The following is a 15,491-nucleotide window of genomic DNA, read 5'->3' on the forward strand; positions in this document are numbered from 1 at the left end:
AGGGTGAGGGTGAGTGAGGGTGAGTGAGGGTGAGGGGTTGAGGGTGAGTGAGGGTGAGGGTGGGTGGGGGTGAGGGTGAGTGAGGGTGAGGGTGAGGGTGAGGGTGAGGGTGAGTGAAGGTGAGGGTGAAGGTGAGTGAGGGTGAGGGTGAGGGTGAGTGAGGGTGAGTGAGGGTGAGGGTGAGTGAGGGTGAGTGTGATGGGAGATGTATATGGGCATATAACGAGAAAGCGAAAGTGAAAGAACAGGTGATGTGGAGGACTCAGAGGTAATCAGAACGGGGCCGAACGCAGAGGAGATGGCTTCGAGCTCCAGTACACCACCCTGGCAGCAGGTGTAAGGTGGCTGAAGCAGACAATGCGCATCTTGACGACGGAGAAATCCCATTTCAAAAAGCATCCAGGGCCCTGCATTATAGCTTTGGGCTTTGCTGACAATCACTGATCAGGAAGTCCTTTGCTAACTGGTAACGACCTCTGCTACTGGACGCAGCCTGTGGTGGGCACATTGCTTGTACTGCAGAAAAAGACAGAGTTTAAGCAGCACGTGAGAAGATACCTCGGGCTGCAGGTGGGAGCAAAGTACAGGCCCTGCACCCTCCTCAGTCTGCATGCATGCACGGAGCTTGAATTGCCGTGGCTCTGAGATTTTGGTGGCTTACTACAAAGTTGCCAGGTTTTGCATGTATGTGCACTGAACACCAGGTTTGTAGAACTGAGCTTTGATTTAACAAACGAGTGTCTTCTGGGAGTTGTAGTTTTCGTGTGCCAATATGTAAAAAAAAGTAGGCTAATCTCCATGCCCGATAACTATCTGTAGTAGAAAATATCAGGAGTAAGAGAGATGGTGATCGGCACAAATGAACTGCTGGTAACCTTATTTGTGGCACAGAACCGTTTGCAACCAAAAAGATTGGCTTTCTGGATAAGAAAGTAAGGTTAGCAATAGGCAAAGAAAAGAGACTGCTAGAGGCACACACAAAAGCCAGCTGCTGCTGTGTGTAGGACCACCGGTGAGCCCAGCCTGCCTTGAGCATGTAAACACACTCCATTCAGCGTCATCGGAGTGCAAAGTTCCCAGAGAAACAAGAAAGGAAACAAGACGGAGGGCATTGCTGTGGGGAGGGGGGGAGGAGAAAAGCACACAGCGGGCAGGGGAGGGGGCGGAGCGGGGAGAGCGGCATGAGGGTGTGAAGCAGCCGGGGCCTTTGAAGTGGGAGGAATGCGGCTGAGGGAACAGACGGCGATTTGGTGATGTGCACGCGCATTTTAGGTCAATGCGCTTGCGCATTGACCTAAAAGCCACGGGCACAGCAGCAAATCGCCACAGTTAGGTAAGCTTTGTTTAAAGCCCTATAGTCTCGCTTCTCTCAATGCGCATGCGCATTGATAGGTCACGAGACCTAAAAAAAAAAAATTAAAACACGGGCATGATGACTCAAGGTCCGCGGGCCGCCACGGAAGGCTTGCCGGGCCGCCACTGGCCCGCGGGCCGTACTATGAGTACCCGTGCAATAGACCATACTTCATATTCGTAGAATGTAGAGCAGGGTGAAAGGAAAGAAACTCCTTCTGACGAACGAGTGACACACTCAGAGAAAAATCCCCTTGGACCAGACCATAATATTTGCTTCCTTTGCATGGCCACAGATAAAACCATCAGCAGTTCAGTATATTCCAAAAAGAGAACAATTTTTCCTCTAGTCCAACTGGAAGATGTAACTCAAATTGATTTAGGGCTAATTCGATGTGCATGTTGTAAATTAAGAGTGGTTCCCTTCTTAAAACCAACTATCTTAGGAATGTGTACTGTACGAAAGGCAAGCAGATCAGAAGCCTCAACCCCTTCAGGAATACTAACAATTCAGAGATTGTTACATCTGTTATCGTTTTCCAAAACCTCCATTTGTTTCTTAAGGATCGCTGTCTCCTTAGACATACCATCAATCTTGGATGCCACCTTCTGGTATCTTCTGTTTGTGGGGATCATTATCCCTTTGCCGCACCCCTCCCCTTCAGGTCACAATGTTCTCACCCTATGTGAGATGCCGTGGAATGTTGCCGCACTGAAGGTTCCAAGTAGAGCTCCCTGCGAGGAGACAACGGGCACCGGCGGTGTGTGCTGTGGCTGAGGCCAATTGCTTTTTAGCTCAATAAAGATCATTCAAGATAACAGCGTTTCCTTGTGACTTCACTGGCCCCCTTCTGGATTTTACACTGGCGACGGATGACGGGATACAGGAACGCAGGTGTGACAGTGGAATTTGACCACTAAGGGCCCGATGTAGGTAGCCCTTTACCGATCGGAATCGGCCGAAAATACCGATTTTCGGCCGTTTCCGATCGGTAAAGGGCTATCGAGATGTAGGGGCACATTTTCGATAATTTTACCGAATCGTTATCATTTCCGAATCGGTAAAGTTACCCAATCGGTAATATTTACCGATTCGGTAATGATGACGATTCGGTAGAACTACCGAAAATGCAATGTAGGTAGCCAATGTTCCATCAGCACATGGCCTACAGAATCGGTATTTTACCATGGAATACAAATCCATGGTAAAAAACCGATTCCTGTGTACATGCACATCTGTGCATGTACACATGTGCCATGTGACAGACAGACGTGCCCTTAGGGCATGTCTGTGTGCCACATTGCACACATGCCCGTTTTGGGGGTGCTAGAGGGTGTCAAAGTGACACCCCCTGCACCCTTGTGAATTCTTTAATTACCGAATCGGTAAATAACGAATCGGTAATGCCTAATCATTCCTATGGGCTTCAAAGCCCATAGGAATGAATGGGCATTACCGATTCGGTATTTACCGAATCGGTAATTAAAGAATTGTTAAGGATTCGGTAACGAATCCAGATGTTGGGACCTACATCCCATTTACCGATTTTTGAATACCGATTCGGTAGGATTCGGTATTTCAAAATCGGTAAATGGGATTTACCTACATCGGGCCCAACACGCTAAGTCCTTCGATCTAGTCAGAACGCAAGGCTTCAATGTTGTGCGTAATTACTTGTAAGCCCCTGCTGAGTCGGATACTGTCTGTGGGTCGTCATACTGGAAGTGTGACATCTCTCTACGTTGTGGAAAGCTGACTGCGGACTGTGTCAACCGGAGTATTCGCCTAAGTGTCTGGTGCCTTTTCATGGATGTTTGAGGGCTGCAGAGCAGTGAATAAATACTGGGATGCCATTCGCAATGTGAGACTGGATGTGTCCTTCGTATCCATAATGAGCAATTCGTGGAATTGTCACCAGGTTTGTAACTAGCACAGAGAGAACAACCCGTTTGATGTATGACGCTGTATGGTACCTGGCAAGTCCTCTGTGGCAAATCACACTCCTTTTCTCTGCTACACAATTCATACTCGAACCAACTGATCCTCTCTGCACCATTCTCAGAGTGCTGCTTGAAGCCCAGTGATAATGTGAAGTGGTATGTGGATTGAGCATTCTGAGGAGAAAAGTGTTTGGAACATGGGGATTTCACGACTGCTGGTCGTGGCTGCCTGATCTCCCTGAGTTTTGATGGGTGAATAATAATACCACTTAACATTAAAGGGTGGTTGGTGAACCAAGCAACATTCTGTTTAGCTAACTTGTGCTTTTTAGCAGTTGTGTGGAGAAAGCGTTTTCCGGTCAAGCTGACTGACACAGCATTTCATTTTCATCATTTGGTGAGACGCTCCTCAAACCATTGCCAGCACTGGGAGTGTTGGTCGTGCTAACTGGCACAGCTGCGCATCGGACTGGTGCGCAGAGGTAACCCTTTTTGAAGCAGTGAAGGACTTGCTAGTCATGTTCTGGCACAGCGAATTTACTAGGAATTAGAGAGTAGATTTAAACATGAAGTGTTGAACTTGTCCCATAAGGAGCACTCATTTTCCAACTGTCTTTTCTTTTTGCGCAAGTTGTCTCCGTTGAGTCTACATGCGAATGAGAGTGCTCAGATACTTTCAACCCTTCATGTCAGCCAAGGTGTATGTCTGTGAACAAGACAGTGTTTCCAGCTTATAACACCTGAAAGAGCAGGCTATCACTTTCAAAATGCACTAAATAAACTACCTACGCCATCTAGTGGAAGTTTTTTGTTCTACCGCTGTTTCATTGCTGCAGCACATTTGTAATTTCGTTATCAAAACTTTTGACTCAGTTGTTTACTGGGTGGTGTGTGAATTTGTAACTTGTGGGTGGTGTTCTGAACTTAGGGACAAAAAAAGGAAGGGAGTTTTTTAATTAAATTGTTTTGGGATGAGTGTTCTATACCATATACAGAAAATGCAGAATGTTATACCACCACCATTCTTCTTGGTCACACCAGGGGAGCCTACTCTGAAGTGGATCAAATGGAAAAAGGTTTTTCAAAACTATGCAGTGGTATGTGGTCCTAATCTAGGTTTTGAACGGAAAGTAGCATTGTTATTACACTACCTAGGGGCTGAGGGTCAAGAAATTCTGAAATATCTCCCCGACCTGAATGCTAACAATGCCAGAGGTCTAAACAAATATGAAATAAGTTTGAAAAAACTGGACGTACATTTCTTGCCAAAAATCAGCACCATCATGGAACTTTACCATTTTGGAAAAAGAGGACGGAAAGAGGGCGAGACAGTAGAAGAATTTGTGTCTAAATTTAAAAAAACTGGCAGCGAGTTGCAAATTTGGGGGGCATGCGAAGAAAGAATAAGAGATCAGTTTCTATTATTGTGTGAGATAGAAAGAATACCCAAAGAACTCTGGCTGACAGATGACCCACCTCTGGGGGAGGTGTTAATTGTTGCTAAGCAAGTTGAGCACATGAGGAAGTATGTCAGTGAGATTAAACAGGACTGCGAAGGGAAGACAAAGATAAATGAAATAACAAGTGAGAGTGAAAGTGTACTAGTGGTGAAAAGTGCTAAAAGTGATCAGAAGGAAAATAAGGGTGGTTGGAATACAAAAGGCAAGTGTTACAGGTGTGGTAAAGTAGGCCATTGGGCAAATAGCATGGAGTGCCCTGCCCTCAGGGCAACCTGCAACAAGTGTGGTAGGAGAGGACATTTTAGAACCTGCTGCAGGAGCAATAGTAACTACAAAAGAAGCAGTAGAGATGACACAACACAAGTCTGCGATGAAAATGTGTTACAAGTTGAGGGCGGGGCTTCAAGTAACCCGAAAGACTGCATAGCTGTTGAAGAAACAGAGATTGAAGCCATGTTTGACTCTTGCTTTAAATTGACTAATATCTCTGCAGAGAAATTTGAGAAGGTGTCAAGAGGCAAGTTGAAACTCCATAGAATGGATGTCAGGCCAGGGGGCTATAGCGGTCAACCAATCTGCATGAAAGGTTTCTTTTGGGGCATGGTTGGCTATAAAGACAGAGTTGCAGTAACCAAGGTCTATGTGTCAAAGAGAGGAGACAACAGTGGCAAGCGCAGAACGATCTGGGCATCTATCTCAATCCAAATAGGAACCCGCAAATTTTGATACAAGAGGTGGGCAAAGCATGTGTAGGTATTGAAGATGAGTTCAAAGAGGTGTTCTCTGAACGGTTGGGTTGTCTTAGAAACTATGCGCACAAAATCAAAGAGTCAAAGAGAACGCTAAACCAGTGTCAGCCAAGGTCAGGAGTCTTCTGATTTCCATGCAGGAACCAGTGAGAGAGGAATTGGAGAAACTGTGTTGCTTGGGAGTGATCGAACCAGTGGAAGCAACAGAGTGGTTGGCACCCATAGTAGCAGCCAAGAAAGGAGATGGGACAGTGCGTTTGTGCATAGACCTTAGGGCGCTAAACAGAGAGGTAATTGTAGACAAGTTTCCCCTCCCCAACAACTCTCAAATGATGAGCAGACTTGCTGGTACTAAGGTCTTTTCCACTCTGGACCTAACATCAGCCTATTATCAAGTTAGGCTACATCCAGAGTCACAAGACCTCACAGCGTTTGTCACACCTATGGGGGCCTACAAGTTCAAACGTATGCCTTTTGGGCTTGTCTCGGCCGCATCCGTCTTCCAAAGGATCATGAGCAACCTTCTAAAAGGGATTCCAGGGGTTCTATGCTACCAGGATGATGTTCTTGTCTTTGGAGACGACAACATACAGCATGAATATAGGCTCAGACAAGTCCTACGCAGATTCTTAGAGCAAGGCCTTACTGTGAAGAGGGAGAAATGTAGGATTGGGTGCTCAGAAATCGAATTTCTGGGAAATAACGTAACGAAGGAAGGGATACTTCCCAAGACAGAGTTGCAAAAGACCATCCTTAACTTAACCCCTCCCAGAAGGAAAGAGGAGATCAAATCCTTCATGGGCATGATTGAATTTTACAGTAAGTTTGTTAAGAATTTTGCAAGACGTACATATCAGATTCGTAGTGTCCTCAGGAATGGGGTAATGTTTGACTGGAGTGAAGCATGCCAAAGGGAGTTCGATGACACTAAGAAAGCACTGGCTGAGGCACCTAATCTCAAAGCTTTTGTTCCCGGGAGGAGGACCATCTTAACTACTGACGCTAGCTCCAAAGGGTTGGGTGCGGTTCTGACCCAAGAAGGTGAAAGGGGGGAAGAGACCATAGCGTTCGCCACTCGTTCTCTATGCCAGGCAGAGCACAACTACTCAGTTATCGAGAAAGAGGCTCTTGCGGTACATTGGGCCACTAACAAATTCAGAGATTTTGTGTGGGGCATTAGGTTTGATGTAAGGACTGACCATAAACCCCTTGTCGAAGCCTTTACCAAGAAATGGTTGGATGCCATCTCGAGCAGGATCGGGAGGTGGGTAGTGAGCCTACAAGAATACACCTTTGGGGTCGAATATGCACCTGGCTTGAGGAATTTAGCCACTAACTGTCTCTCGCGGCTTGTGGAGGAAATTCCAGAAGGGTTCAAGGAGGGAAACAGGCAAGGTGGGGAAGACTATGAGATGGAGGGTGAGAACGTGTGTGTCATCACTCAAGGGGTGGTGGATGAAGAACGATGAAAGGAGGAGTTGAGCGCAGATGCACTTCTCCAAAGAGTATTTGAGAAGACCAAGGGGGGCTGGTCTGTTCTAGACAAGAGTGAAGAGTCTCTCAGGCCATACTGGACGGTCAGAGATGAGCTTTCCGCCATGGACAATTGTCTCTTCCATGGTACAAAATTAGTTCCTCCAGGGAATTTGAGAGAGGTTCTGGTTAACTTGGCTCATGAGGGCCACCTGGGCATCACCAAAACTAAGCAGAGGTTGCGCCTGGACTACTGGTGGCCAAATATGGATTTGGAGATAGAGAGGAAAATAAGAGAGTGTGTACCATGCTCCGCCAGTGATAAGATGCTTAAACAACACACACCTCCCATGCACTGCAGGTCACTGGCGGAAGGTCCGTGGGCTGATGTAGCTTTAGATATAGTGGGACCCTTAACAGGTGAAAACCGCACTCCATACATACTGGTACTCATGGATTCATACTCCATGTGGGCTAAGGTAAAGTTTGTGTCAGAAATCACAACTAAGTCAGTCATTGAGTTTCTACTGGAGGTGTTCCTTCGGGAGGGCTTACCCAGCAGCATTCTTACGGATAATGGGGTACAGCTCTGTTCTAAGGAAATGAAGGAATTCCTAGAGTGCAATGGGATAAAACACAAGTTGTGTGCTCTCTACCATACTGAGATTAACGGGTAAGTTCTTTGGCATCAACATTTCATGTTTAATACAGTGCCTAGAGCCAATAAACAATTTTACAAAAACAGTTATACAACCACCCCAATTTTTTTTTTTTTTAAACCAACGGGTTTGTGTGTCGACGCGTTTCGGTGGATTCAGCTTTAAGCCCCACCTTCCTCAGGACAGTTAAAAACACACTGTAATCTGTAAATATAAAAATACAATAACATATGTAAAAAAAACAGGTATGAGAAAGACAGGCTGCCAGAATGTAATTAAAATGTAAAACTTGGACACCGGGGAGGAATTATAATCAGATGAATGTCTACATCCCCAGGTGCTAAATAAGTATGTGCGTAAAATCCATTCCACTCGCGGAATTTGCGATTTTTGGCAAATTCGAGTTACGCGAATTGTGCAAATATGTAAAAAAATTCACAATTCGCAAGCTGGCGTTTTTTTTTGCTTGGTCGCGCTTCAAAAATACAATATTGCGCGCGCGGCCTTGACTTACCGTGATTCTGAGTTTGCCGAGTTGTTTTTCCTCCCGGTTTTCATGCGCTGTGCCATTTTGGATCTAGCTGCGTGATCGCGTGAGACTTTTCGACCACCAGTACGTCATCTTGCACTGCGAGAGTTTGAGAACGCGACTACGTCATAAGGGCCCGCGATCAAGCATCACGGGAGTAAACAATTGCGAACACGTAGATGCGACGAGCAGCTGACTTCCGGCGGGAGATTTGAACAGCTTGCTTTCCCGAACTTGCAAAAATTGCAATTCTGCACAAGAAATCTACCGCAGGCAGCATAAACCTTCTAAAAATGAAGATTTGGATCAGAATAACTTCTCAGATTGACATTTGGCTGCACTTTTTGTGCAAAGAGCCCATTTTTGGGAGGAAGGAAGTGCCCCAGAGTCTCCAACTTCCTGTTCCTGTACAGCAGGCTCCTCCCAGTGCTTTGTCCATGTCCTGGTCACTTTTCATTTGGATCTGGAACTGGAAGGATTACTCTTTGTGGCTGCTGCTGGATATTTGCATTTGAGGACTTTTTGTTTGGATCACTTTTGGATTACTTTTGGATTTGAGATTTTACAAGTAAGTTGGTATTGTTGGTTTGGGGCATTGCAGTTGCTGCAACTAAAATTTTTAAACTTTTTCACAACTTTAAAAAAAACATATTGTGGATAGGCACAGTATCCAGTAGGCCCAGGGTTAGTCATGGGTGCATGATACAACTGTTTCTGTGAGTTTTGTTGAACTTAAATATCATTTATGTCATGGAATTTAATAGCTCACTGTTATATGTTTTTTTTTTATTTTGGGGTGCGTGTAAAGCCACACTAGCCAGTAGGCCCAGGGGTAGTCACTCAGTGGTGCATGGACCAAGTCTTTCTGTGGGGTGTCTTGAATTTAAACATCATTTAGGGCATGGATGGCAATGGATTCTGGTGATTTTTGTGTGTTTTTCGATTTTATTGGGTGTTGTTGGGGCCTGGCCATGTGGGTGGGGGCCATTTTGAGGCCTGGTACATACAGGCCCTTACCATGTGGTTGGTGGTCAAGGGGCCATTTTGAAGCCAGGCAGTGTGCTTTGTGCCATAGGCCTGCACCCAGTCTGCCTTGCTTTCACCCATTATATGACCAGGGGTAGTTAGTGGTGCATGGACCAAGTCTTTCTGTTAGTGTCTTGAATGTAAACATCATTTAGGCAATGGATGGCATTGGATTGTGGGATTTTTGTGTGTTTTTCAATTTTTTTGGGGTGTTGTTGGGGCCTGGCCATGTGGTTGGGGGCCATTTTGAGGCCTGGTACAGGCAGGGCCTGGCCATGTGGGTGGTGGTCAAGGGGCCATTTTGAAGCCAGGCAGTGTGCTTTGTGCCATAGGTCTGCACCCAGTCTGCCTTGCTTTCATGCATTATATGCCCAGGGGTAGTCAGTGGTGCATGGACCAAGTCTTTGTGTGGTGGTGTCTTGAATTTAAACATCATTTAGGCCAGGATGGCTTTGGATTCTGGTGATGTTTGTGTGGTTTTTGAATTTTTTGGGTGTTGATGGGGCCTGGCCATGTGGGTGGAGGGCATTTTGAGGCCTGGTACAGGCAGGGCTTTGCCATGTGGGTGGGGGGCATTTTGAGGCCTAGTCCAGGCAGGGCCTGGCCATGTGGGTGGGGGTCAAGGGGCCGTTTTGTGGCCAGGCAGTGGGCTCAGGCCTGCACCTAGTTTGCCTTGCTTTCATTCATTATGCCCAGGGGTACTCAGTGGCATTTTCAGTATGCTGTTCTTGTGCTTTTTCCATCATTGGGCATGTGTATTGCTGCCCTCGCGGTGGTTGTCACTGTTTTCTTATTGGCCTTTTGAACATCACCGGTTTCTTCGCATTGGGGTTTGTGTTTTTATCTCCGTCGAGGTGGTTGTGTCGCGGACATTGGCCGCTGTGTCGGCAGACTATTGCATGGTACCACTGTGTTGTGAATTCCACGTTGTCATGGAGTTGCTTTCCCGCGATGGGCTGCAATGTTGAAAGTTGCGTTACCCTACTCTTGCGGTAGATAATACACGTTCTTGTGAATATACCCCACAGTTTTTTAAAGTATCACACCATTGCACTGCAGAACAAAGGGCCAACACGCACCTCAATTAAGAAAGAAAATGTCAGCCCCAACCGCTGATGCTTAGGAACATGACGCATGGGTAAAACTACATGCATGGCTTAATAAAAGCTGAAAATGAAAAATACATTTGTCCCCCGTGTACGCGTTTGGTTTGTCCATGTCAGCAAACCGCTGTCCTGAGTGATATGAAGTCTTTCGATGCTGTGCGGAGCTTCACAGATCTGCGACCATCTTGCGGTGGTTCAGCCACGCCTGATGCTTTTTGTTTTAAACAGACTGTTTTCTTTCCAAATCGAACCTCCTGCTTGCTGTGAGACAATAATCCAGTTTCAAATTATGCACTGTTTTTCTTTTCTTTTCTAGTCTACTATTCCATTTCCTAGTTTATAACTTTTCGTATGTGGTTTTAAATGTTTAAATTGCAATTTGTTCAAATGATTTTTGTTAGATTTGGGGGTCTCTAGTTGGCACAGGTAGGTACTTTTGACAAATAGGGACCCTTGCCTCTAGTCAGGGTAAAGGGGATACACCCCTAAAATAACCCCTGCTCACCCCCTAGGTAGCATGGCACGAGAAAACAGGCTTATCTCAGAAGCAGTGTGTAAAGCATTTGTGACCACATACAGTAACCCAGTGACAACACTACAAATGGACACCAAACAAGTTTTATATCAAAAATAAATATTCTTTATGTAGACTTAACACAAGACCATTAAACGACAAAAATCCACAACACTATAATTAAAAATGGTAGTTTTAGCTTAGTTTAGTTCAGTTCTTAAGATGTAACACTATGCGTCAATGTGCCTTGCGCTGCGTTTGCGCTTCCACAACAAGTAATGTTGCAGAGATGGAAATGCGGCAACGTTCCGGCGCTTCTCCGAGGAGGTGAGAAGTCTCGGCTCGATACGTCAGCTGCAGCAGCGACAACCTTGTTCAGCGATGCGACGGCAACAGCCTTGGCTGCGGCATCTTCTCCAACGTTGCGAGAGACTTCCGCACAATGCAGCAACTACAGCGGTGACATCCAAGATGCGACGGCAGCAGCTCTGATGGCAGCGAGCTTCTGCGAGGATGCAAGGTGCTTTTCTCGATGTGGTGCAATATGACAGCTACAGCGGCGACATCCAAGATGCGACGGCTACAGCGACGGCAACACGCTTCTTCCTCGTTGCGAGACACTTCTCTCGATGCGGTGCAATACGACAGCTAAAGCAGCGACAACCTTGTTCAGAGATGCGACGGCAGCAGCAGCAACTGTGACCCGCTTCTTCCTTGTTGAGTCGCGCTTCCAGCTCCTTGCTACACGCAGTCCCTCAGAAGGCCCCAAGACAGAAGCAGGAACTTCCAAGGAACTTTGGGGAGCTGGGGGTTGAAGTTTGTTGTCCCTGAGACTTCAGCAGGAGGCAAGCTGTGTTCCAAGCCCTTGGAGATCCTTCACAAGTTGAAAGTAAAGCACACAAAGATCTTTCTCCTTTCTTTGGCAGTCAGGCAACCACTGAGGGCCAATCCCCCAAGCAGCACTTCAGCTTAGGGATAGTCTCTCCTCAGTTTCTTCAGGTTCCTCTCCTCAGCAAAGGTTTCTTCCTGTAGTCCAAAGTAATCTAATTTCTTGGGATCAGGGTCCCAATATTGATACCCCAAAATCCTTTGTCCTCTGAGTGCAGAGGGGCCTTTGCCCAGTCCAAGCCAGTTCCGGAGCACTCTGTTTACATGACTCCTTCTTTCCTTTCACAGTGCAGGGCAGAAACATCAGAAGCCCCACAGGAGGCGGAGCCAGCATTGTGGAGGGAAAGCACAGCCCTGGAGCACTTTGTTGGCACAATTCCTTCTCTTCTTTCACAGTGCAGGACAGAGACATCAGATGCACCACAGGGGGTGGAGCCAGCACTGTGGGGGGCAGGCACAGTCCTATTCAGGTCCCAGGTGCAACTCCTCCCTCCCATCTAGATGCAGATCTCTCTATTCACCACTGGGGTGACTCATTCTGTCTCCTGGAATCCCCCAGCCCTGTCACTCAAACTCCAGACAAGGAATACACAACCTAGCAGAGGCAGACTTTGGCTAGTTAGACAAGAAAATACCTACTTTCTAAAAGTTGTATTTTCAAACACAGAATGTTAAAACCGACTTCACTAAAAGATGTATTTTAGCATTCTGAGTTCAGGGATACTAAACTCGAATTTCTACCATGTTCTCTGAGTCAGTTAGGATTATAAGATGTAATAATGTAACTGCACATTCTGGCCTATGGAGAACAGTTAGCCTTACAATAGTGAAAAAGGATAATGGCTGTAATTCTCTATTAGGAAATGCCACACACATCAAGGCATGTCCTACCTTATACTTACAATGCGCCCTGCCCTTGGGCCTACCATAGGGGTGTCTGATATGAAGAAAAGGGAAGGTTTAAGGACTAGCAAGTGGGTACACTTGCTCAGTTAGCATGGCAGTATTAGACTGCACACAGTCTCTGCAATGGCAGACCTTAGACACACTTTTACAGTACCGCTTCTGTGGGTGGCACAACCAGTGCTGCAAGCCCACTAGCAGCATTTGGTTTCAACGCCCTGGGCACAATCAGTGCACTGTACTAGGGTCTGACAGGTAAACCAAACCAGTCAATCATAGAATCACCAATTCATCCATTAATTTATAATAGGGTGAGCATATGGACTCTAGAACTGATCAGCAGTGGAAAAGTGCCTAGAGTCATAAAATAGCCAAGAACAGGTCAGAAAAATATAGGAGGAAGGCAAAAAGTTCAGGGATGACCCTGCAACAAGGGCCAACTCCAACAATTTTTATTAGTCAGTTGCACAAAATTATTCAACACATTTCATTTGTCTATGGAAAGACCTGGCATTACTCACCAATTTTGAGTCATTACCAGTGATATGGCTCAAAAGCTGCATTTCTTACCTATTTTGGGAAACACCTATGGTTAAACATGGTTTAAGAATAGAGATACTCAAATACATGTCTAACTGTTCCCTCATTTTTAGCCACTGTTTACTTTTCAACAAATTCAAAATCTATGTGGTAGCACTCTGAATCATTGAGAACAGCAAAAAGAGTGACAATTTTAAATATACTGGACATTCAACCTGCTGCATACTCTTATAGTCTTGTGTTTCTACAGCATCAATGAGAAGGTAGATATTTTTATGAACGAGATAATGTAGAACTTATGTGCAAAAAATACATCAGAAAGGCTTTTTAAGTAGACTATGTTCATAGTAAACCAATCCGTTCCTTCATTCATAGAAAGGCAAAAATTCAAACGTAGTCCATTGAATTCAATGCCATAATAGTATAAGAATCAGGTCCTTCTTAAACACACTGCGTCCGAAAGATGGGACTATTTGAGCTGTTTATAGGGATTACAGATGATAAGGCAGAGGAAGCTTTAACAGTGAAAAATGTATGTGACGATATCACCATCATACCACGAAGAAGATATTAGTTTGTACACTAAAAAGTGTTAATGGTACTCTGATCTCCAAACATTAAACCATAAAACTAAAATCCAAGATAAAGTATGCCCTCTTCTTTACTGGGTCGTTACAACACTAGTGCATCAGCTTCTAAGCTGATATGTGATTTGTATATCATTGTTTTTATGTTTTTCTCCCTGTCCAAGGAGCAGACATTCCGTGTTACGCCCCCACCCCTCCCCCTATGGAAGTCACAATTTCTGAAGAGAACCATAATAAAAGTTTCACCCCGAAGCAAACATTTTTCATCATTATAGGGTCGATAGACTAACAAATAATCTAACTTGGAAATAAGATGAGAATCTCAAGGAATCAATTGACACTGAATCTCAGTGTCTAAAACTGGTCTGGGGCTGTATCATGATGGGATTGTAGGCACGGTGCAGAGCACAGCATCTCTTTTATGCGCTCTCAGGTCGTAAAGTGAATTGATTTAACCTGATATTAAACTAAGTGAGAGAAATATCATGTTAAATGTATTCACTTAACTCCATGCAGGCACATAAAACAGCTGCTCTGTTCTGAACTTTACCACCATGACAGGACCCTAGGAGGTATATTCACAAGAACATGTGATAACTACCGCAAGAGCAGCGTAACGCAACTTTCAACATCGCAGTTCATTGCGGGAAAAAAAACCCGGTTACAGCGTGGAATTCACAAAACTGGGGTAGCATTCAATAGTCAGCCAAAACCGCGACAATGTCCGCGATACAACCACTGCAATGGAGACAATAACACAAACCTCAACACCAAAAAACCTGTGATGGGCCCAAGCGCGATGAGGAAACCAGCGATAAGCAGCACCAGGCCTGCAAAATACACCTGGCAGGTGGGAAAAATCACCATAAAAGTAGAAAAAACACCCAAACACAAACTGACCAACACTCTAGCACCATGTAGGCTGCCAGAGCAGGTGCAGAGGACGAGTGCAACCCCCCACGCACCCAGCCCAGGACTTCGGGGACAGTGGAGGGCAAGGACAAGAAGAAAAGGAAGATGAAGTTCAGTCTGCAGGCGAACAGGATCATAGGTGGTGATGCAACACCATCAACAACTTTTTGTCACATCCAACGTGTTATTGGGTACCAAAAATGGAATATATCGGGACATAGTGGACAAGGTGAATGCTGTCGGGGAGCACAAGAGGGCAATGGACGTGGTCAAAAGGCAATGGAATGACATCAAGTAGCGACCAAGGAGAAACTCTCCATCAATCAGAAGGCAGCAACGCAGACTGGAGGTTTAGGCCCAGCGCTACAGCTCGAGCTGGATAACATGGAGGAGCTGGTGTCGACAGTCATCAGCATGGAGACTGTGGCTGGAGTCGGGGGATCGGACACTGCTCGACAGGACACAACACATCTACAACAGGGTGAGTGACCACCAGGTACTGGGGGAACGGGTGAAGATGGGCACAATGGCACACATGCACAATCAAGCACAGCACAGTGCACACCCACAATGACTCTAGGTCCTCGCCTAGACTGTCACAATGTACAATGCCATGCTGTCTGAATGCCAACATGTACCATGCAACTACATACTTGTGGACACTTCGTAATACACCATCTCCCCTTCACATCGCAGGGGCACCATCAACACATCCTACAGAGCAGTTCCAGCCACTCTCCACTGATGACGACGAGGACAACACCACCATCGACACCCAAACCATCCAAGACATCATGGACCTCATCGGCAACTCACCTCCACGATCAGGGCATGCCAGCTGCATCCAGGAG

The 15,491-nt window shown here is 45.8% G+C and overlaps 1 long non-coding RNA gene across 3 annotated transcripts in view; it reads right to left on the reverse strand.

Annotated features, from left to right (window-relative positions):
* The window catches only part of LOC144782690 (uncharacterized), a 1,081,331-nt gene that overhangs the window by 920,067 nt on the left and 145,773 nt on the right, over positions 1 to 15,491 (reverse strand). For all 3 annotated transcript variants that reach the window (XR_013601205.1, XR_013601206.1, XR_013601207.1), the window contains exon 2: positions 10,375 to 10,557. This is a non-coding gene — a long non-coding RNA (uncharacterized LOC144782690). The remainder of the gene's footprint in view (positions 1 to 10,374; positions 10,558 to 15,491) is intronic.

This window comes from Lissotriton helveticus, chromosome 9 (genome assembly GCF_964261635.1).
Source record: "Lissotriton helveticus chromosome 9, aLisHel1.1, whole genome shotgun sequence".
Lineage (NCBI taxonomy): Eukaryota > Metazoa > Chordata > Amphibia > Caudata > Salamandridae > Lissotriton > Lissotriton helveticus.